At 40.8% G+C, this 23,006-nt stretch overlaps 1 protein-coding gene across 4 annotated transcripts in view; it reads left to right on the top strand.

Moving 5' to 3' along the window:
* Window positions 1-23,006, top strand: part of KIF3A (kinesin family member 3A) — an 89,354-nt gene that overhangs the window by 3,787 nt on the left and 62,561 nt on the right. The gene's annotated exons all lie outside the window — the stretch shown is intronic.

Genomic DNA, 23,006 nt, shown 5'->3' with positions numbered 1-23,006 from the left:
AGCCCCCTTGCCTCTTGAGCCTCCCTCCCATCCTCCCTGCCTCACCCCTGTAGGTCATTGCCAAGCACAGAGCTGATCTCCGTGTGCTGTGCTGCTACTTCGCACCAGCCAACTGTTTTACATTCGGTAGTGTATATACGTCGATGCCACTCTCACTTCGCCCCAGCTTCACCCTCCCACCCCATGTCATCAAGTCCATTCTCTATGTCTACCTCTTTATTCCTGCCCTGCAACTAGGTTCATCACTACCATTTTTTTTTTTTTTAGATTCCATATATATGCATTAGCATACTGTATTTGTTTTTCTAACTTACTTCACTCTGTATGACAGACTCTAGGTCCATCCACCTCACTACAAATAACTCAGTTTCGTTTCTTTTTATAGCTGAGCAATATTCCATTGTATATATGTGCCACATCGTCTTTTTCCATTCATTGGTCGATGGACATTTAGGTTGATTCCATGTCCTGGATATTGTAAATAGTGCTGCACTGAACATTGTGGTCCATGTATCTTCTTGAATTATAATTCTCTCAGGGTATATGCCCAGTAGTGGGATTGCTGGGTCATATGGTATTTCTATTTTTAGTTTTTTGAGGAACCTCCATACTGTTTTCCATAGTGGTTTTATCAATTTACATTCCCACCAACAGTGTAGGAGGGTTCCCTTTTCACCACACCCTTTCCAGCATTTATTGTTTCTACCTTTTTTGATAATGGCCATTCTGACCGGCGTGAGGTGATACCTCATTGTAGATTTGATTTGCATTTCTCTAATAATTAGTGATGTTGAGCATCTTTTGATGTGCCTCTTGGCCATCTGTATGTCTTCCTTGTTGAAATGTCTATTGGGTCTTCTGCCCATTTTTTAACTGGATTGTTTGTTTTCTTGATATTGAGCTCCATGAGCAGTTGGTATATTTTGGAGATTAATCATTTGTCGTTTCATTTGCAAATATTTTCTCCCATTCTGAGGGTTGTCTTTCTGTCTTGTTTATGGTTTCCTTTGCTGTGCAAAAGCTTTTAAGTTTAATTAAGTTCCATTAGTTTATTTTTGTTTTTATTTGTTACTCTAGGAAGTGGGTCCAAAAAGATCTTGCTGTGGTTTATGTCAAAGAGTGGTTTTCCTATGTTTTCCTCTAAAAGTTCTATAGTGTCTGTTCTTACATTTAGGTCTTTAATCCATTTGGAGTTTATTTTTGAGTATGATGTTAGGTAGTGTTCTAATTTCATTATTTTATTTTTTAGTTTTTTTACTTTTTTTGATTGAGAAATCTAGAAGTTTAATTTTTTTTTTACATCTATAGTGGAGTATAATTGCTTTACAATGGTGTGTTTGTTTCTGCTTCATAGCAAAGTGAATCAGTTATACATACACATATGTTCCCATGTCTCTTCCCTCTTATGTCTCCCTCCCTGCCACCCTCCCTATCCTACCCCTCTAGGCGGTCACAAAGCACTGAGCTGATCTCCCTGTGCTATGTGACTGCTTCCCACTAGCTATCTATTTTACATTTGGTAGTGTATATGTGTCCATGCCACTCTCTCACTTTGTCACAGCTTACCCTTCTCCCTCCCCATATCCTCAAGTCCATTCTCTAGTAGGTCTGTGTCTTTATTCCCTTCTTACCCCTAGGTTCTTCATGACTTTTTTTTTTTTGCTTAGATTCCATATATATGTGTTAGCATACGGTATTTGTCTTTCTCTTTCTGGCTTACTTCACTCTGTATGACACACTCTAGGTCCATCCACCTCACTACAAATAACTCAAGTTCGTTTCTTTTTATGGCTGAGTAATATTCCATTGTATATATATATGCCACATCTTCTTTATTCATCTGTTGATGGACACTTAGGTTGCTTCCATGTCCTGGCTATTGTAAATAGAGCTGCAGTGAACATTTTGTTACATGACTCTTTTTGAATTATGATTTTCTCAGGGTATATGCCCAGTAGTGGGATTGCTGGGTTGTATGGTAGTTCTATTTGTAGTTTTTTAAGGAACCTCCATACTGTTCTCCATAGTGGCTGCATCAATTTACATTCCCACCAACAGTGCAAGAGGTTTCCCTTTTCTCCACACCCTCTCCAGCATTTATTGTTTGTAGATTTTTTGATGATGGGCATTCTGACCAGTGTGAGATGATATCTCATTGTAGTTTTGATTTGCATTTCTCTAATGATTAATGATGTTGAGCATCCTTTCATGTGTTTGTTGGCAATCTGTATATCTTCTTTGGAGAAATGTCTATTGATTGGGTTGTTTGTTTTTATGTTATTGAGCTGCATGAGCTGCTTGTAAATTTTGGAGATTAATCCTTTATCATTTGCTTCATCTGCAAATATTTTCTCCCATTCTGAGGGTTGTCTTTTGGTCTTGTTTATGGTTTCCTTTGCTGTGCAAAAGCTTTTAAGTTTCATTAGGTCCCATTTGTGTATTTTTGTTTTTATTTCCATTTCTCTAGGAGGTGGGTCAAAAAGGATCTTGCTGTGATTTATATCATAAAGTGTTCTGCCTACCTTTTCCTCTAAGAGTTTGATAGTTTCTGGCCTTACATTTAGGTCTTTAATCCATATTGAGCTTGTTTTTGTCTATGGTGTTAGGGAGTGTTCTAATCTCATACTTTTACATGTACCTGTCCAGTTTTCCCAGCACCACTTATTGAAGACGCTGTCCTTTCTCCACTGTACATTCCTGCTGCCTTTATCAAAGATAAGGTGACCATATGTGCATGGGTTTATCTCTGGGCTTTCTATCCTGTTCCATTGATCTATAATTCTGTTTTTGTGCCAGTACCATACTGTCTTGATTACTGTAGCTTTGTAGTATAGTCTGAAGTCAGGGAGCCTAATTCCTCCAGCTGCGTTTTTCATTCTCAAGATTGCTTTGTCTATTCGGGGTCTTTTGTGTTTCCACACAAATTGTGAAATTTTTTGTTCTAGTTCTGTGAAAAATGCCATTGGTAGTTTGATAGGGATTGCATTGAATCTGTAGATTGCTTTGGGTAGTATAGTCATTTTTACAATGTTGATTCTTCCATTCCAAGAACATGGTGTATCTCTCCATCTATTTGTATCAACTTTAATTTCTTTCATCAGTGTCTTATACAGGTCTTTTGTCTCCTTAGGTAGGTTTATTCCTAGATATTTTATTCTTTTTGTTGCAATGGTAAATGGGAGTGTTTTCTTGATTTCACTTTCAGATTTTTCATCATTAGTGTATAGGAATGCCAGAGATTTCTGTGCATTAATTTTGTATCCTGCTACTTTACAAATTCATTGATTACCTCTAGTAGTTTTCTGGTAGCATCTTTAGGATTCTCTGTGTATAGTATCACGTCATCTGCAAACAGTGACAGCTTTACTTCTTCTTTTCCAGTTTGGATTTCTTTTATTTCCTTTTCTTCTCTGATTGCTGTGGCTAAAACTTCCAAAACTGTGTTGCATGAGATTGGTGAGAGTGGGCAACCTTGTCTTGTTCCTGATCTTCGTGGAAATTCTTTCAGTTTTTCACCATTGAGGATGATGTTTGCTGTGGGCTTGTCATATATGGCCTTTATTATGTTGAGGAAAGTTCCCTCTATGCCTACTTTCTGCAGGGTTTTTATCATAAATCGGTGTTGAATTTTGTTGAACGCTTTCTCTGCATCTATTGAGATGATCATATGGTTTTTCTCCTTTTGTTAATTTGTTAATATGGTGTATCATGTTGATTGATTTGCGTATATTGAAGAATCCTTGCATTCCTGGAATAAACCCCACTTGATCATGGTGTATGATCCTTTTAATGTGCTGTTGGATTCTGTTTGCTAGTATTTTTTTGAGGATTTTTGCATCTACGTTCATCAGTGATATAGGCCTGTAGTTTTCTTTCTTTGTGACATCCTTGTCTGGTTTTGGTATCAGGGTGATGGTGGCCTCATAGAAAGAGTTTGGGAGTGTTCCTCCCTCTGCTATATTTTGGAAGAGTTTGAGAAGGATAGGTGTTAGCTCTTCTCTAAATGTTTGATAGAATTGGCCTGTGAAGCCATCTGGTCCTGGGCTTTTGTTTGTTGGAAGATTTTTTTTTTTTTTTTTTTTTTTTTTTACGGTACGTGGGCCTCACTGTGTGGCCTCTCCCGTTGAGGAGCACAGGCTCCAGCTGCGCAGGCTCAGCGGCCATGTCTCACGGGCCCAGCTGCTCCGCGATATGTGGGATCTTCCTGGACCGGGGCACGAACACATGTCCCCTGCATCAGCAGGCAGACTCTCAACCACTGCGCCAGCAGGGAAGCCCTGTTGGAAGATTTTAAATCACAGTTTCAATTTCAGTGCTTGTGATTGGTCTGTTCATATTTTCTATTTCTTCCTGATTCAGTCTTGGCAGGTTGTGCATTTCTAAGGATTTGTCCATTTCTTCCAGGTTGTCCATTTTATTGGCATAGAGTTGCTTGTAGTAATCTCTCATGATCTTTTGTATTTCTGCAGTGTCAGTTGTTGCTTCTCCTTTTTCATTTCTAATTCTATTGATTTGAGTCTTCTCCCTTTTTTTCTTGATGAGCCTGGCTAATGGTTTATCAATTTTGTTTATCTTCTCAAAGAACCAGCTTTTAGTTTTATTGATCTTTGCTATCGTTTCCTTCAGTTCTTTTTCATTTATTTCTGATATGATCTTTATGATTTCTTGCCTTCTGCTAACTTTGGGGTTTTTTTTGTTCTTCTTTCTCTAATTGCTTTAGGTGCAAGGTTAGGTTGTTTATTCGAGATGTTTCCTGTTTCTTAAGGTAGGATTGTATTGCTATAAATTTCCCTCTTAGAACTGCTTTTGCTGCATCCCATAGGTTTTGGGTCGTCGTGTCTGCATTGTCATTTGTTTCTAGATATTTTTTAATTTTCTCTTTGATTTCTTCAGTGATCGCTTCGTTATTAAGTAGTGTATTGTTTAGCCTCCATGTGTTTGTATTTTTGACAGATCTTTTCCTGTAATTGTTGTCTCATAGCATTGTTGTCGGAAAAGATACTTGTTACCATTTCAATTTTCTTAAATTTACCAAGGCTTGATTTGTGACCCAAGATACGATCTATCCTGGAGAATGTTCCATGAGCACTTGAGAAAAATGTGTATTCTGTTGTTTTTGGATGGAATGTCCTATAATTATCAATTATGTCCGTCTTGTTTAATGTATCATTTAAAGTTTGTGTTTCCTTATTTATTTTCATTTTGGATGATCTGTCCATTGGTGAAAATGGGGTGTTAAAGTCCCCTACTATGAATGTGTTACTGTCGATTTCCCCTTTTATGGCTGTTAGCATTTTCCTTATGTATTGAGGTGCTCCTATGTTGGGTGCATAAATATTTACAATTGTTATATCTTCTTCTTGGATCGATCCCTTGATCATTATGTAGTGTTCTTCTTTGTCTCTTCTAATAGTCTTTATTTTATTTTATTTCTTTATTTTTTTATTTATTTGTTTTTTGCGGTATGCGGGCTCCTCACTGTTGTGGCCTCTCCCGTTGCGGAGCACAGGCTCCGGAGGCGCAGGCCCAGTGGCCATGGCCCATGGGCGCAGCCGCTCCATGGCATGTGGGAGCCTCCCGGACTGGGGCACGAATAGTCGGGACTTTCCTGCTGGCACAGTGGTTGAGAGTCCGCCTGCCGATGCAGGGGACACGGGTTCGTGCCCCGGTCTGGGAGGATCCCACATGCCGCGGAGCGGCTGCGCTCATGGGCCATGGCCCTTGGGCCTGCGCCTCCGGAGCTTGTGCTCCGCCACGGGAGAGGCCACAAAGTGAGGGACCTGCGTACTGCAAAAATAAAATAAAATAAAACGTCTGTTTTGTCTGATAGGAGAATTGCTACTCCAGCTTTCTTTTGGTTTCCATTTTCATGGAATATCTTTTTCCATCCCCTTACTTTCAGTCTGTATGTGTCTCTAGGTCTGAAGTGGGTCTCTTGTAGACAGCATATATATGGGTCTTGTTTTTGTATCCATTCAGCCAGTCTGTGTCTTTTGGTGGGAGCATTTAATCCATTTACATTTAAGGTAATTATCGATATGTATGTTCCTATTCCCATTTTCTTAATTGTTTTGGGTTTGTTATTGTAGGTTGTTTCCTTCTCTTGTGTTTCTTGCTTAGAGAAGTTCCTTTAACATTTGTTGTAAAGCTGGTTTGGTGGTGCTGAACTCTCTCAGCTTTTGCTTGTCTGTAAAGGTTTTAATTTCTTCATCAAATCTGAATGAGATCCTTGCTGGGTAGAGTAATCTTGGTTGTAGGTTTTTCTCCTTCATCACTTTAAATATGTCCTGCCAGTCCCTTCTGGCTTGCAGAGTTTCTGCTGAAAGATCAGCTGTTAACCTTATGGGTATTCCCTTTTGTATTATTTGTTGTTTTTCCCTTGCTGCTTTTAATATATTTTCTTTGTATTTATTTTTTGACAGTTTGATTAATATGTGGCTTGGCGTGTTTCTCCTTGGATTTATCCTGTATGGGACTCTCTGTGCTTCCTGGACTTGACTATTTCCTTTCCTATATTAGGGAAGTTTTCAACTATAATCTCTTCAAATATTTTCTCAGTCCCTTTCTTTTTCTGTTCTTCTTCTGGAACCCCTATAATTCGAATGTTGGTGCGTTTAATGTTGTCCCAGAGGTCTCTGAGACTGTCCTCAGTTCTTTTCATTCTTTTTTCTTTATTCTGCTCTGCAGTAGTTATTTCCACTATTTTATCTTCCAGGTCACTTATCCGTTCTTCTGCCTCAGTTATTCTGCTATTGATCCCATCTAGAGTATTTTAAATTTCATTTATTGTGTTGTTCATCGTTGCTTGTTTCATCTTAGTTCTTCTAGGTCCTTGTTAAATGTTTCTTGCATTTTGTCTATTCTCTTTCGAAGATTTTGGATCATCTTTACTATCATTTTTCTGAATTCTTTTTCAGGTAGACTGCCTATTTTCTCTTCATTTGTTAGGTCTGGTGGGTTTTTATCTTGCCCCTTCATCTGCTGTGTGTTTTTCTGTCTTCTCATTTTGCTTATCTTACTGTGTTTGGGGTCTCCGTTTTGCAGGCTGCAGGTTCGTAGTTCCTGTTGTTTTTGGTGTCTGTCCCCAGTGGCAAAAGTTGGTTCAGTGGGTTGTGTAGGCTTCCTGGTGGAGGGGACTAGTGCCTGTGTTCTGGTGGATGAGGCTGGATCTTTTCTTTCTGGTGGGCAGGTCAACGTCTGGTGGTGTGTTTTGGGGTGTCTGTAGGCTTATTATGATCTTAGGTAGCCTCTCTGCTAATGGGTGGTGTTGTGTTCCTGTCTTGCTAGTTGTTTGGCATAGGGTGTCCAGCACTGTAACTTGCTGGTCGTTGAGTGAAGCTGGGTGCTGGTGTTGAGATGGAGATCTCTGGGAGATTTTCGCCATTTGATATTATGTGGAGCTGGGAGGTCTCTTGTGTACCAGTGTCCTGAATTTGGCTCTCCCCAGTCAGAGGCACAGCACTGACTCCTGGCTGAAGCACCAAGAGCCTTTCATCCACACGGCTCAGAATAAAAGGGAGAAAAAGTAGAAAGAAAGAAAGAAAGAGGTTAAAAGAAAATAAAATAAAGTAAGATAAAATAAAATAAAGTTATTAAAATAAAAAATAATTATTAAAAAAATTTTTTTAAATAAAAAAAAACAGAAAAACGGACGGATAGAACCCTAGGACAAATGGTGAAAGCAAAGCTTGTGACAAAGTCTCATACAGAAGCATACACATACACACTCACAAAAAGGAGGAAAAGAGGGAAAACATAATAAATCTTGCTCTCAAAGTCCACCTCCTCAATTTGGGATGATTCATTGTGTATTCATGTGTTCCACAGATGCAGGGTACATCAAGTTGATTGTGGAGATTTAATCCACTGCTCCTGAGGCTGCTGGGAGAGATTTCCCTTTCTTTGTTCTCACAGCTACCGTGGCTCAGCTTTGGATTTGGCCCCGCCTCTGCTTGTAGGTCCCCGGAGGGCGTCTGTTCTTTGCTCACACGGGACGGGGTAAAGGAGCAGCTGACTGGGGCCTCTGGCTCACTCAGGCTGGTGGGGGGGGGTGGGAAGGGAAGGGTGTGGATGCGGAGCAAGCCTGAGGTGGCAGAGGCCGGCGGGACGTTTCACCAGCCTGAGGCACGCCTTGCGTTCTCCCGGGGAAGTTGTCCCTGGATCCCGGGACCATGGCAGTGGTGGGCTGCACAGGCTTCCGGGAGGGGAGGTGTGGATAGTGACCTGTGCTCGCACACAGGCTTCTTGGTGGTGGCAGCAGCAGCCGTAGCGTCTCATGCCCGTCTCGGGGGTCTGCGCTGTTAGCCACGGCTTGCGCCCTGGAAGCTCCTTTAAGCAGCATTCTTAATCCCCTCTCCTCGTGCACCAGGAAACAAAGAGGGAAGAAAAAGTCTCTTCCCTCTTCGGCAGGTCCAGACTTTTCCCCAGACTCCCTCCCGGCTAGCCGTGATGCACTAACCCCCTGCATGCTGTGTTCACGCCGCCAACCCCAGTCCTCTCCCTGCACTTCAACCGAAGCCCGAACCTCATCTCCCAAACCCGCCCACCCCAGCGGGTGAGCAGACAAGCCTCTCGGGCTGGTGAGTGCCCGTCGGCATCGATCCTCTGTGCGGGAATCTCTCTGCTTTGCCCTCTGCACCCCTGTTGCTGTGCTCTCTTCCCCGTCTCTGAAGCTTCCCCCGTCCGCCACCCGCAGTCTCCGCCTGTGAAGGGGCTTCCTAGTGTGTGGATACCTTTCCTCCTTCACAGCTCCCTCCCACTGGTGCAGGTCCCGTCCCTATTCTTTTGTCTCTGTTTATTCTTTTGTCTTTTGCCCTACCCAGGTACGTGGGGGAGTTTCTTGCCTTTTGGGAGGTCTGAGGTCTTCTGCCGGTGTTCAGTAGGTGTTCTGTATTTGTTCCACGTGTAGATGTATTTCTGGTGTATCTGTGGGGAGGAAGGTGATCTCTGCGTCTTACTCTTCCACCATCTTCCCCCTCTCCAGTAGAAGTTTTTCTAATTTCATTCTTTTACATGTAGCTGTCCAATTTTCCCAGCACAACTTATTGAAGCAGCTGTCTTTTCTCCCTTGTATGTTCTTGCCACCTTTGTCGTAAATTAGGTGACCATATATGTGTGGGTTTATGTCTGGGCATTCTATCCTGTAACATTGATCTATATTTCTGTTTTCCTGCCAGTACCATACTGTCTTGATTACTGTACCTTTATCATATAGTTTGAAGTCAGGGAGTCTGATTCCTCCAGCTCCGTTTTTCTTTCTCAAGATTGCTTTGGCTATTTGGGGTCTTTTGTGTTTCCATACAAATTGTAAGATTTTTTGTTCTAATTCTGTGAAGAATGACATTGGTAGTTTGATAGGGATTTCATTGAATCTGTAGATTGCTTTGGGTAGTATAGTCATTTTCACAATATTGATTCTTCCAATCGAAGAACATGGTATATTCCTGCATCTGTTTATGTCATCTTTGATTTCCTTCATCAGTGTTTTATAGTTTTCTGAGTACAAGTCTTTCACCTCCTTATGTGGGTTTATTCCTAGGTATTTTATTCTCTTTGTTGGAGTGATAAATGGGAGTGTTTCCTTAATTTCTCTTTTTGATTTTTCGCTGTTGGTGTATAGGAATGCCAGAGATTTCTGTGCATTAATTTTGTATCCTACAACCTTACCAAATTCATTGATTAGTTCTAGTAGTTTTCTGGTGGCATCTTTAGGATTTTCTATGTATAGTATCATGTCATCGGCAAATAGTGAGAGTTTTACTTCTTTTCCAATTTATATTCCTTTTATTTCTTTTTCTTCTCTGATTGCTGTGGCTAGGACTTCCAAAACTGTGTTGGATAAGAGTGGCGAGAGTGGACATCCTTGTTTTCTTCCTGATCCTAGTGGAAATGCTTTCAGTTTTTCACCATTGAGTATGATGCTTGCTGTGGGTTTGTCATATATGGCCTTTATTATGTTGAGGTAGGTTCCCTGTATGCCCATTTTCTGGAGAGTTTTTATCATAAATCGGTGTTGAATTTCGTCAGAAGCTTTTTCTGCATCTATTGAGATGACCATATGGTTTTTATTCCTTAATTTGTTAACGTGGTGTATCACATTGGTTGATTTGCATATATTGAAGAATCCTCGCATCCCTGGGATAAATCCCACTTGATCATGGTGTATGATCCTTTTAATGTGCTGTTGGATTATGTTTGCTAGTATTTTGTTCAGGATTTTTGTATCTATGTTTATCAGTGATACTGGTCTATAATTTTCTGTTTTTGTGATATCTTTTTCTGATTTTGGTATTAGAGTGATGGTGGCTTTGTAGAATGAATTTGGGAGTGTTTCTCCCTCTGCAATTTTTTGGAAGAGTTTGAGAAGGATGGGTGTTAGCTCTTCTCTCAGTGTTTGATAGAATTCTCCTGTGAAGCCATCTGGTCCTGGACTTTTGTTGGTTGGAAGCTTTTAAATTACTGTTTCAGTTTCATTACTTGTGATATGTCTGTTTATATTTTCTAATTCTTCCTGGTTCAGTCTTGGAAAATTGTACCTTTCCAAGAATTTGTTCATTTCTTCGTGGTTGTGCATTTTATTGGCATGTAGTTGTTTGTAGTAGTCTCTTATAATCCTTTGTATTTCTGCAGTGTCAGTTGTGATTTCTCCTTTTTCATTTCTAATTTTATTGACTTGCATCCTCTCCCTTTTTTTCTTGACGAGTCTGGCTAAGGGTTTATCAATTTTGTTTATCTTCTCAAAGAATCTTTTAGTTTTATTGATCTTTGCTATTGTTTTCTTTATTTCTGTTTCATTTATTTCTGCTCTGATCTTTATGATTTCTTTCTTTCTACTGACTTTGGGTTTTCTTTGTTCTTCTTTCTCTAGTTGATTGAAGTGTAGGGTTAGATTGTTTATTTGAGATTTTTCTTGTTTCTTGAGATGAGATTGAATTGCTGTAAACTTCCCTCTTAGAACTGCTTTTGCTGCGTCCCGTAGGTTTTGGGTTGTCATTTGTTTCTATGTATTTTTTTATTTCTTCTTTGATTTCTTCAGTGATCTCTCGGTTATTTAGTAGTGCACTGTTTAGCCTGCATATATTTGTTTTTCTTACAGTTTTTTTCTTGTAATTGATTTCCAGTCTCAGCGTTGTGATCAGAAAAGATGCTTGATACGATTTCAATTTTCTTAAATTTTCCAAGGCTTGATTTGTGACCCAAGATGTGATCTGTCCTGGAGAATGTTCCATGTGCACTAGAGAAAAATGTGTATTCTGTTTTTTTTGGATGGAATGTTCTGTAAATATCACTTAAATCTATCTGGTCTGTTGTGTCATTTAAAGCTTGTGTTTCCTTATTTATTTTCTGTTTGGATGATCTGTCCATTGGTGTAAGTAAGGTGTTAAAGTTCCCCACTATTACTGGGTTACTGTCGATTTCTCCTTTCATGGTTGTTAGCAGTTGCCTTTTGTATTGAGGTGCTCCTATGTTGGATGCATAAACATTTATAATTGTTATATCTTCTTCTTGGATTGATCCTTTGATCATTATGTAGCGTCCCTCCTTATCTCTTGTAACAGTTTTTATTTTAAAGTCTATTTTATCTGAGTATTGCTACTCTAGCTTTCTTTTGATTTCCATTTGCATGGAATATCTTTTTCCATCCCTTCACTTTCAGTCTGTTTGTGTCCCTAGGTCTGAAGTGGGTCTCTTGTAGACAGCGTATATATGGGACTTGTTGTTGTATCCATTCAGCCAGTGTGTGTCTTTTGGTTGGGGCATTTAATCCATTTACATTCAAGATTACTATTGATATATATGTTCCTATTACCATTTTCTTAATCGTTTTGGGTTTGTTTTTGTTGGTTTTTTTCTTCTCTTGTGTTTCCCACTTAGAGAATCTTTTTTAGCATTTGTTGTAAAGTTGGTTTGGTGGTGCTGAATTCTCTTAGCTTTTGTTTGTCTGAAAAGCTTTTGATTTCTCCATCAAATCTGAATGAGATCCTTGCTGGGTAGAGTAATCTTGGTTGTAGGTTTTTCTCTTTCATCACTTTAAGTATATCCTGCCACTCCCTTCTGGCCTACAGAGTTTCTGCTGAAAAATCAGCCGATAACCTTATGGGGATTCCTTTTTATGTTATTTTTTGTTTTTTCCTCGCTGTTTTTAATATTTTTTCTTTGAATTTAATTTTTATTAGTTTGATTAATATGTGTCTTGGTGTGTTTCTCCTAGGGTTTATCCTGTATGGGACTTTCTGTGCTTCCTGGACCTGGGTGACTATTTCCTTTCCCATGTTAGGGAAGTTTTCCACTATAATCTCTTCAAGTATTTTCTCAGACCGTTTCTTTTTCTCTTCTTCTTCTGGGACCCGTATAATTTGAATGTTGGTGTGTTTGTGTTGTCCCAGAGGTCTCTGAGACTGTCCTCAATTCTTTTCATTCTTTTTTCTTTATTCTGCTCTTTGGCAGTTAATTTCCATCATTTTGTCTTCCACCTCACTTATTCGTTCTTCTGCCTCCGTTATTCTGTTATTGATTCCTTCTAGTGTATTTTTCATTTCAGTTATTGTGTTGTTCATCTCTGTTTGTTCTTTAATTCTTCTAGATCTTTGTTAAACATTTCTTGTATTTTCTCAATCTGTGTCTCCATTCTATTTCTGACATTCTGGATCATCTTTACTATCATTACTCTGAATTCTTTTTCAGGTAGATTGCCTATTTCCTCTTCATTTATTTGGTCTTGTAGGTTTTTACCTTGCTCCTTCATCTATGACATATTTTTTGCCATTTCTTTTTTTTTTTTTAAAGAGGGGATTGTGTTCCTGTTTTACAGGTTGTTTGGCCTGAGGCTTCCCACACTGTAGTTTGTAGGCTATTGGGTAGAGCTGGGTCTTGGTGCTGAGATGAGGAACTCTGTGAGACCTCACTCTGATGAACATTTCCTGGGGTCTGAGGTTCTCTGTTAGTCTAGTGGTTCGGACTTGGAGCTCCTACCACAGGAGCTTCCCCCTGACCCCAGGCTTGCAAATCAAGATCCTGCAAACCACGTGGGTGGCTAAAAAAAATTTTTTTAAAGAGAAAAATAACAAAGTAAAACATAAAATTAGACTAGGAAACTAACAGATATGTTAGAAAGAATATAAAAATAAAAATATAGATGAATCAACAACCGGAAGGTAACTCAGTACCACAATACTGAAAAAGGAGGTAGGAAAGAAAATAAAAAAAACGGGGAGGGGGAAGGACTTGGCTGTGGAGAGTGGGGCCTATCAAGGGTGAGGTTTGGGTGGTGGGCAGGGCCAGTGCTCAGGACCTATGGGGCTGGAAAAGGCCCCGAGGGCTGTGGGGGTTGGGCTTAGGCTCAAGGAACAGGAGGGGGCCAGGAGTGCCCCCCATCCTGGTCTTAGAGGGCAGGGGACCTTACCTGGGAGCCTAGCAGGCTTCCTGGGCTTGAGTCGGTGGGGCAAACACCCTCCTCTCCTGCTTCTCAGTCTGTGTTCTGGGAGGGCCCCTCCCACCTGCCTCTCCTGATCTCCCTGGCCTCCCTCCTATGCCACCAGGACCTATGCAGCCTGGAGGGGGCTTTGGATTGGAGGGGACTGGCCTGGGAGCTCAGCAGACTCCCCATGCCCAAGTGGGTGGGGCAGTCACCTTCTGCTCCTTTTATGCTCCTCCTGGAGGGCGCCTCCCACTTGCCTCTCCTGATCTCCATGGCCTCAGAGGTGCTGACGTTGTCTTGCCTCCACTTCTCCCCGCTTTGGTCCCCGTACGTCCTACCGGTTCACTTTGGGGTTCCTCCTGTCTCCTTGGGTGTCAGAGTCCTCCACCAGCGGCCAGCAGGCTCATTAGTTGTGGGGAGGTGCTAACTCTGTGTCTTTCCACACCGCCATCTTGACTCCTCTCCCCTGTAGTTTACTTTTAAACAACTTTTATCAAGCTATTAATAATACCCAGTGAATTCACCCACTGTAATTGTGCAATCGAATTGTACAGTTTAAGTTTTAGTAAATACATACAGTTGTGAAACCATCAGTTTTATCACCCCCACAAGTTCTTTTTTTTTTTTTAACATCTTTATTGGAGTATAATTGCTTTACAATGGTATGTTAGTTTCAGCTTCACAACAAAATGAATCAGTTATATATATACATATATTCCCATATCTCTTCCCGCTTGCGTCTCCCGCCCTCCCACCCTCCCTATCCCCACCCCTCCAGGCGGTCACAAAGCACTGAGCTGATCTCCCTGTGCTATGCGGCTGCTTCCCACTAGCTATCTACCTTACATTTGGTAGTGTATATATGTCCATGCCTCTTTATCGCTTTGTCACCGTTTACCCTTCCCCCTCCCCATAGCCTCAAGTCCATTCTCTAGTAAGTCTGTGTCTTTATTCCTGTTTCAACCCTAGGTTTTTCATGACATTTTTTTTTTTTTAAATTCCATATATATGTGTTAGCATACGGTATTTGTCTCTCTCTTTCTGACTTACTTCACTCTGTATGACAGACTCTAGGTCTATCCACCTCATTACAAATAGCTCAATTTCGTCTCTTTTTATGGCTGAGTAATATTCCATTGTATATATGTGCCACATCTTCTTTATCCATTCATCCGATGATGGACACTTAGGTTGTTTCCATCTCTGGGCTATTGTAAATAGAGCTGCAATGAACATTTTGGTACATGACTCTTTTTGAATTATGGTTTTCTCAGGGTATATGCCCAGTAGTGGGATTGCTGGGTCATATGGTAGTTCTATTTGTAGCTTTTTAAGGAACCTCCATACTGTTCTCCACAGTGGCTGTATCAATTTACATTCCCACCAACAGTGTAAGAGGGTTCCCTTTTCTCCACACCCTCTCCAGCATTTATTGTTTCTAGATTTTTTGATGATGGCCATTCTGACTGGTGTGAGATGATATCTCATTGTAGTTTTGATTTGCATTTCTCTCATGATTAGTGATGTTGAGCATTCTTTCATGTGTTTGTTGGCACTCTGTATATCTTCTTTGGAGAAATGTCTATTTAGGTCGTCTGCCCATTTTTGGATTGGGTTGTTTGTTTTTTTGTTATTAAGCTGCATGAGCTGCTTATAAATTTTGGAGATCAATCCTTTGTCAGTTGCTTCATTTGCAAATATTTTCTCCCATTCTGAGGGTTGTCTTTTGGTCTTCTTTATGGTTTCCTTTGCTGCGCAAAAGCTTTTAAGTTTCATTAGGTCCCACTTGTTTACTCTTGTTTTTATTTCCATTTCTCTAGGAGGTGGGTCAAAAAGGACCTTGCTGTGATTTATGTCATAGAGTGTTCTGCCTATGTTTTCCTCTAAGAGTTTGATAGTTTCTGGCCTTACATTTAGGTCTTTAATCCATTTTGAGCTTATTTTTGTGTATGGTGTTAGGGAGTGATCTAATTTCATACTTTTACATGTAGCTGTCCAGTTTTCCCAGCACCACTTATTGAATAGGCTGTCCTTTCTCCACTGTACATTTCTGCCTCCTTTGTCAAAGATAAGGTGATCATATGTGCGTGGGTTTATCTCTGGGCTTTCTATCCTGTTCCATTGATCTATCTTTCTGTTTTTGTGCCAGTACCATACCGTCTTGATAACTGTAGCTTTGTAGTATAGTCTGAAATCTGGGAGCCTGATTCCTCCAGTTCCTTCTTTCGTTCTCAAGATTGCTTTGGCTATTCGGGGTCTTTTGTGTTTCCATACAAATTGCAAAATTTTTTGTTCTAGTTCTGTGAAAAATGCCAGTGGTAGTTTGATAGGGATTGCATTGAATCTATAGATTGCTTTGGGTAGTAGAGTCATTTTCACAATGTTGATTCTTCCAATCCAAGAACATGGTATATCTCTCCATCTATTTGTATCATCTTTAATTTCTTTCATCAGTGTCTTATAATTTTCTGCATACAGATCTTTTGTCTCCTTAGGTAGGTTTATTCCTAGATATTTTATTCTTTTTGTTGCAATGGTAAATGGGAGTGTTTTCTTGATTTCACTTTCAGATTTTTCATCATTTGTATATAGGAATGCCAGAGATTTCTGTGCATTAATTTTGTATCCTGCCACTTTACCAAATTCATTGATTAGCTCTAGTAGTTTTCTGGTAGCATCTTTAGGGTTCTCTATGTATAGTATCATGTCATCTGCAAACAGTGACAGCTTTACTTCTTCTTTTCCGATTTGGATTCCTTTTATTTCCTTTTCTTCTCTGATTGCTGTGGCTAAAACTTCCAAAACTATGTTGAATAAGAGTGGTGAGAGTGGGCAACCTTGTCTTGTTCCTGATCTTAGTGGAAATGCTTTCAGTTTTTCACCATTAAGGATGATGTTTGCTGTGGGCTTGTCATATATGGCCTTTATTATGTTGAGGAAAGTTCCCTCTATGCCTACTTTCTGCAGGGTTTTTATCATAAATGGGTGTTGAATTTTGTCAAAAGCTTTCTCTGCATCTATTGAGATGATCATATGGTTTTTCTCCTTCAGTTTGTTAATATGGTTTATCACATTGATAGATTTGCGTATATTGAAGAATCCTTGCATTCCTGGAATAAACCCCACTTGATCATGGTGTATGATCCTTTTAATGTGCTGTTGGATTCTGTTTGCTAGTATTTTGTTGAGGATTTTTGCATCTATGTTCATCAGTGATATTGGCCTGTAGTTTTCTTTCTTTGTGACATCCTTGTCTGGTTTTGGTATCAAGGTGATGGTGGCCTCGTAGAAGGAGTTTGGGAGTGTTCCTCCCTCTGCTATATTTTGGAAGAGTTTGAGAAGGATAGGTGTTAGCTCTTCTCTAAATGTTTGATAGAATTCGCCTGTGAAGCCATCTGGTCCTGGGCTTTTCTTTGTTGGAAGATTTTTAATCACAGTTTCAATTTCAGTGCTTGTGATTGGTCTGTTCATATTTTCTATTTCTTCCTGATTCAGTCTTTGCAGGTTGTGCATTTCTAAGAATTTGTCCATTTCTTCCAGATTGTCCATTTTATTGGCATAGAGTTGCTTGTAGTAATCTCTCATGATCTCTTTTATTTCTGCAGTGTCAGTTGTTACCTCTCCTTTTTCATTTCTAATTCTATTGATTTGAGTCTTCTCCCTTTTTTTCTTGATGAGTCTGGCTAGTGGTTTATCTATTTTGTTTATCTTCTCAAAGAACCAGGTTTTAGTTTTATTGATCTTTGCTATTGTTTCCTTCATTTCTTTTTCATTTATTTCTGATCTGATTTTTATTATTTCTCTCCTTCTGCTAGCTTTGGGGTTTTTTTGTTCTTCTTTCTCTAATTGCTTGAGGTGCAAGGTTAGGTTGTTTATTCGAAATGTTTCCTGCTTCCTAAGGTGGGCTTGTATTGCTATAAACTTCCCCCTTAGAACTGCTTTTGCTGCATCCCACAGGTTTTGGGTCGTTGTGTCTCCATTGTCATTTGTTTCTAGGTATTTTTTGATTTCCTCTTTGATTTCTTCAGTGATCGCTTCGTTATTAAGTAGTGTATTGTTTAGCCTCCATGTGTTTGTATTTTTGACAGATCTTTTCCTGTAATTGATATCTAGTCGCATGGCGTTGTGGTCAGAAAAGATACTTGATACAATTTCAATTTTCTTAAATTTACCAAGGCTTGATTTGTGACCCAAGATATGATCTATCCTGGAGAATGTTCCATGAGCACTTGAGAAAAATGTGTATTCTGTTGTTTTTGGATGGAATGTCCTATAAATATCAATTAACTCCATCTCGTTTAATGTATCATTTAAAGCTTGTGTTTCCTTATTTATTTTCATTTTGGATGATCTGTCCATTGGTGAAAGTGGGGTGTTAAAGTCCCCTACTATGAATGTGTTACTGTCGATTTCCCCTTTTATGGTTGTCAGTATTTGCCTTATGTATTGAGGTGCACCTATGTTGGGTGCATAAATATTTACAATTGTTATATCTTCCTCTTGGATCGATCCCTTGATCATTATGTAGTGTCCTTCTTTGTCTCTTCTAATAGTCTTTGTTTTAAAGTCTATTTTGTCTGATACGAGAATTGCTACTCCAGCTTTCTTTTGGTTTCCATTTGCATGAAATACCTTTTTCCATCCCCTTACTTTCAGTCTGTATGTGTCTCTAGGTCTGAAGTGGGTCTCTTGTAGACAGCAAATATATGGGTCTTGTTTTTGTATCCATTCAGCCAATCTGTGTCTTTTGGTGGGAGCATTTAGTCCATTTACATTTAAGGTAATTATCGATATGTGTGTTCCTATTCCCATTTTCTTAATTGTTTTGGGTTCGTTATTGTAGGTCCTTTCCTTCTTTTTTGTTTCTTGCCTAGAAAAGTTCCTTTAGGAGTTGTTGTAGAGCTGGTTTGGTGGTGCTGAACTCTCTCAGCTTTTGCTTGTCTGTAAAGGTTTTAATTTCTCCATCAAATCTGAATGAGATCCTTGCTGGGTAGAGTAATCTTGGTTGCAGGTTTTTCTCCTTCAACACTTCCAATATGTCCTGCCACTCCCTTCTGGCTTGCAGAGTTTCTGCTGAAAGATCAGCTGTTAACCTTATGGGGATTCCCTTGTGTGTTATTTGTTGTTTTTCCCTTGCTGCTTTTAATATGTTTTCTTTGTATTTAATTTTTGACAGTTTGATTAATATGTGTCTTGGCGTATTTCTCCTTGGATTTATCCTGTATGGGACTCTCTGTGCTTCCTGGACTTGATTAACTATTTCCTTTCCCATATTAGGGAAGTTTTCAACTATAATCTCTTCAAATATTTTCTCAGTCCCTTTCTTTTTCTCTTCTTCTTCTGGAACCCCTATAATTCGAATGTTGGTGCGTTTAATGTTGTCCCAGAGGTCTCTGAGACTGTCCTCAGTTCTTTTCATTCTTTTTTCTTTATTCTGCTCTGCAGTAGTTATTTCCACTATTTTATCTTCCAGGTCACTTATCCGTTCTTCTGCCTCAGTTATTCTGCTATTGATCCCATCTAGAGTACTTTTAATTTCATTTATTGTGTTGTTCATCGTTGCTTGTTTCATCTTTAGTTCTTCTAGGTCCTTGTTAACTGATTCTTGCAATTTGTCCATTCTATTGTCCATTCTATCTCCAAGATTTTGGATCAACCTTACTATCATTATTCTGAATTCTTTTTCAGGTAGACTGCCTATTTCCTCTTCATTTGTTAGGTCTGGTGGGTTTTTATCTTGCTCCTTCATCTGCTGTGTGATTTTCTGTCTTTTCATTTTGCTTATCTTACTGTGTTTGGGGTCTCCGTTTTGCAGGCTGAAGGTTCGTAGTTCCTGTTGTTTTTTGTGTCTGTCCCCAGTGGCTAAGGTTGGTTCAGTGGGTTGTGTAGGCTTCCTGGTGGAGGGTACTAGTGCCTGTGTTCTGGTGGATGAGGCTGGATCTTGTCTTTCTGGTGGGCAGGTCCACGTCTGGTGGTGTGTTTTGGGGTGTCTGTAGATTTATTATGATTTTTGGCAGCCTCTCTGCTAATGGGTGGTGTTGTGTTCCTGTCTTGCTAGTTGTTTGGCATAGGATGTCCAGCACTGTAGCTTGCTGGTCGTTGAGTGAAGCTGGGTGCTGGCGTTGAGATGGAGATCTCTCCGAGATTTTTGCTGTTTGATATTATGTGCAGCTGGGAGGCCTCTTGTGGACCAGTGTCCTGAAGTTGGCTCTCCCACCTCAGAGGCACAGCACTGAGTCCTGGCTGCAGCTCCAAGAGCCTTTCATCCACAGGGCTCCTTAATTTGGGATGATTCGTCGTCTATTCAGGTATTCCACAGATGCAGGGTATATCAAGTTGATTGTGGAGCTTTAATCCGCTGCTTCTGAGGCTGCTGGGAGAGATTTCCCTTTCTCTTCTTTGTTCTCACAGTTCCCAGGGGCTCAGCTTTGGATTTGGCCCTGCCTGTGCGTGTAGGTCGCCGGAGGGCGTCTGTTCTTTGCTCAGACAGGACGGGGTTAAAGGAGCCGCTGATTCGGAGGCTCTGGCTCACCCAGGCCGGGGGTAGGGAGGGTCACGGAGTGCGGGGCGGGCCTGCAGCGGCAGAGGCCGGCGTGACGCTGCAGCCTGAGGCGCGCCGTGCGCTCTCCCGGGGGAGCCGTCCCTGGATCCCGGGACCCTGGCAGTGGCGGGCTGCACAGGCTCCCCGGAAGGGCGTGTGGCTAGTGACCTGTGTTCGCACACAGGCCTCCTGGCGGCGGCAGCAGCGGCCTTAGCGTCCCATGTCCGTCTCTGGGCTCTGCACTCTTAGCCGCGGCTCGCGCCCGTCCCTGGAGCTCTCTCAAGCAGCGTTCTTAATCCCCTCTCCTCGTGCACCAGGAAACAAAGAGGGACGTAAAAGTCTCTTGCCTCTTCTGCAGGTCCAGACCCCTCCCCGGACTCTCTCCCGGCCAGCCGCGGCGCACCAACGCCCTGCAGGCTGTGTTCACGCCGCCAACCTCAGTCCTCTCCCGGTGCTCCGACAAAAGCCGGAGCCTCAGCTCCCAGTCCCGCCCGCCCTGGCGGGCGAGCAGACAAGCCTCTCGGCTGGTGAGTGCCGGTCGGCCCGATCCTCTGCGCTGGAATCTGTCCGCTTTGCCCTCCGCACCCCTCTTGCTGTGCTCTCCTCCGCGGCTCCCAAGCTCCCCCACTCCGCCTCCCGAAGTCTCCACCCGCGAAGGGGCTTCCTAGTGTGTGGACACTTTTCCTCCTTCACAGCTCTCTCGCGCTGGTGCAGGACCCGTCCCTATCCTTTTGTCTCTGTTTAGTTTTTTCTTTTGCCCTAACCAGGTACGTGGGGGGTTCCTTGCCTTTTGGGAGGTCTGAGGTCTTCTGCCAGCGTTCAGTAGGTGCTCCGTAGGAGTTGTTCCACGCGTAGATGTATTTCTGGTGTATCTGTGGAGAGGAAGGTGATCTCCGCGTCTTACTCTTCCGCCATCTTCCCTCAAGTCCCCACAAGTTCTTTTATGTCCATTTACAGTCTCACCCCCAGGCAACCATGGACCTGCTTTCTGTCTACAGTTTTGCCTTTCCTCAAAATTTCATATAAATCAGATCGGACACTATTTTGTCTTTATCTGATTTCTTTGACTTAGTGTAATATTTTTGAGGGCCATCCATGTTGTTGCATGTATCAGTAGTTCCTTGTTATTGTTGAGTTGTATTCCATGGTATGAATATACCACTTTTTATGATCTTTGATGAGAATTTGAATGATTGCAGTTTTTTGGCTGTTAAGAATAATGCTGTTAGGAACATTCTTTTCTTTAAAATATGTATTTATTTTTTGGCTCTGTCGGGTCTTAGTTGCGGCACACAGGCTCTTTGTGGTGCATGGACGTCTCTCTAGTTGTGGCATGTGGGCTCCAGAGCACGTGGGCTCATTAGTTGTGGTGCGTGGGCTCTCTGATTGTGGCACGTGGGCTCAGTAGTTGTGGTGCATTGGGCTTAGTTGCCCCACAGCATGAGGGATCTTAGTTCCCCAACCAGGGATCGAACCAGCATCCCCTGCATTGCAAGACTGATTCTGAACCACTGGACCACCAGGGAAGTCCCAGGAACATTCTTTTATAAGTCATTGTGCAGATACGTTTCAAAGTTTCTCTTCGATAGATACGTAGGAGTGAAATTGCTGGGTCTTATGGTTAATGTATGTTTATCTTTTGAAGAAACTGCAAAACCGTTTTCCACAGTGGAAATCTGTTTTCCACAGATTGTACTACTTTTTTCCCAGCAGTATGGTATGAGAGTTCCAGTTTCTTCACATCTTCACCAACATTTAGACTCTCGTTCTTTTTAATTATAGCTATTCTACAGGGTCTGTAGTGGTATCTCATTGTTTTAACTTGTATTTCCCTAATGATTAACAACATTGAACATCTGTTTGTGTACTTATTGGACATTTGTATGTCTTCTTGGTAAAATATCTCTTAAAATATCTTACCCATTTTAAAAATTGGTTGCCTGTGTTCTTATTATTGAGTCATGCTCTTTATATATTCTGGATTCATATCTGTGATCAGAAAATATTTTTCCCAGTCTGTGGCTTGTCTTTTCATTTTCTTAGTGGTGTTTTTTTTGAAGGGAAAAGTTTTGTATTTTGATTAAGTTCAGCTATCAAGTTTTCTTTTATCACATGCTTTTGGTGACATAGCTCAGAAATTTTTTCCAAATCCAAGACCACAAAGATTTTCTCTTATGTTTTTATCTAGAAGTTGTAAACATTTTAGGTCTTACATTTAAGTCTCTGGTCCATTTTGAGTTAATTTTTATATATGGTGTGAGGTGAGGGTCTGAGTTTTTTTCTTTTTTTCTACCCTCTGCCCCCTTTTTTTCCCTCGTTGCCTATGGATATCCAGTTGTTCCAGCACCATTTGTTGAGAAGACTGTTCTTTCCCTATTGAATTAACTAGGTGCTTTTGTCAAAATTCAACTGACCACAAATGTGTGGGCTTATTTCTGGATTGTTTGTTCTATTCCATATTTGTTTGTTTGTTTATTTATTTATTTATTTGGCTGTGCTGTGCTGCACATGGGATATTAGTTCCCTGACCAGGGATCAAACCCGTGCCCCCTGCATTGGGAGCATGGAATCTTAACCACTGGACCACCAGGGAAGTCCCATAGAATTCTGTAATATATAATGCAGTTTACTGTGCATTATTCAAATGTAGTTTAGCTGTAACTGTTTGGACTGTAAATTACAAGTACATAATCCTTCTACCATTTGAAAAAGTTTTATTTAATTAATAAACTATTTTTAGCGCAATTTTATGTTCACAGTAAAATTGAGCAAAGTACAGAGAGTTCCCATATATCCCTAGTCCCCAGAATGCACAACCTCCTCCACTGTCAACATCCTGCACCATAATGGTTACATTTGTTAAAATTGATGACCCTGTATTGACACATCATTATCATCCAGAGCCCATAGTTTACATTAGGGTTCACTCTAGGTTTTGTACATTCTGTGGGTTTGGACAAATATATAATGACATGTATCCACCATTGTAGTATCATACAAAATTGTTTCACTCTATATAGTACGTTGCCTTTTCAGATAGATAACTTT

Source organism: Pseudorca crassidens, chromosome 3, assembly GCF_039906515.1.
Source record: "Pseudorca crassidens isolate mPseCra1 chromosome 3, mPseCra1.hap1, whole genome shotgun sequence".
NCBI lineage: Eukaryota > Metazoa > Chordata > Mammalia > Artiodactyla > Delphinidae > Pseudorca > Pseudorca crassidens.
This window is presented reverse-complemented; position numbering and strand designations above follow the sequence as displayed.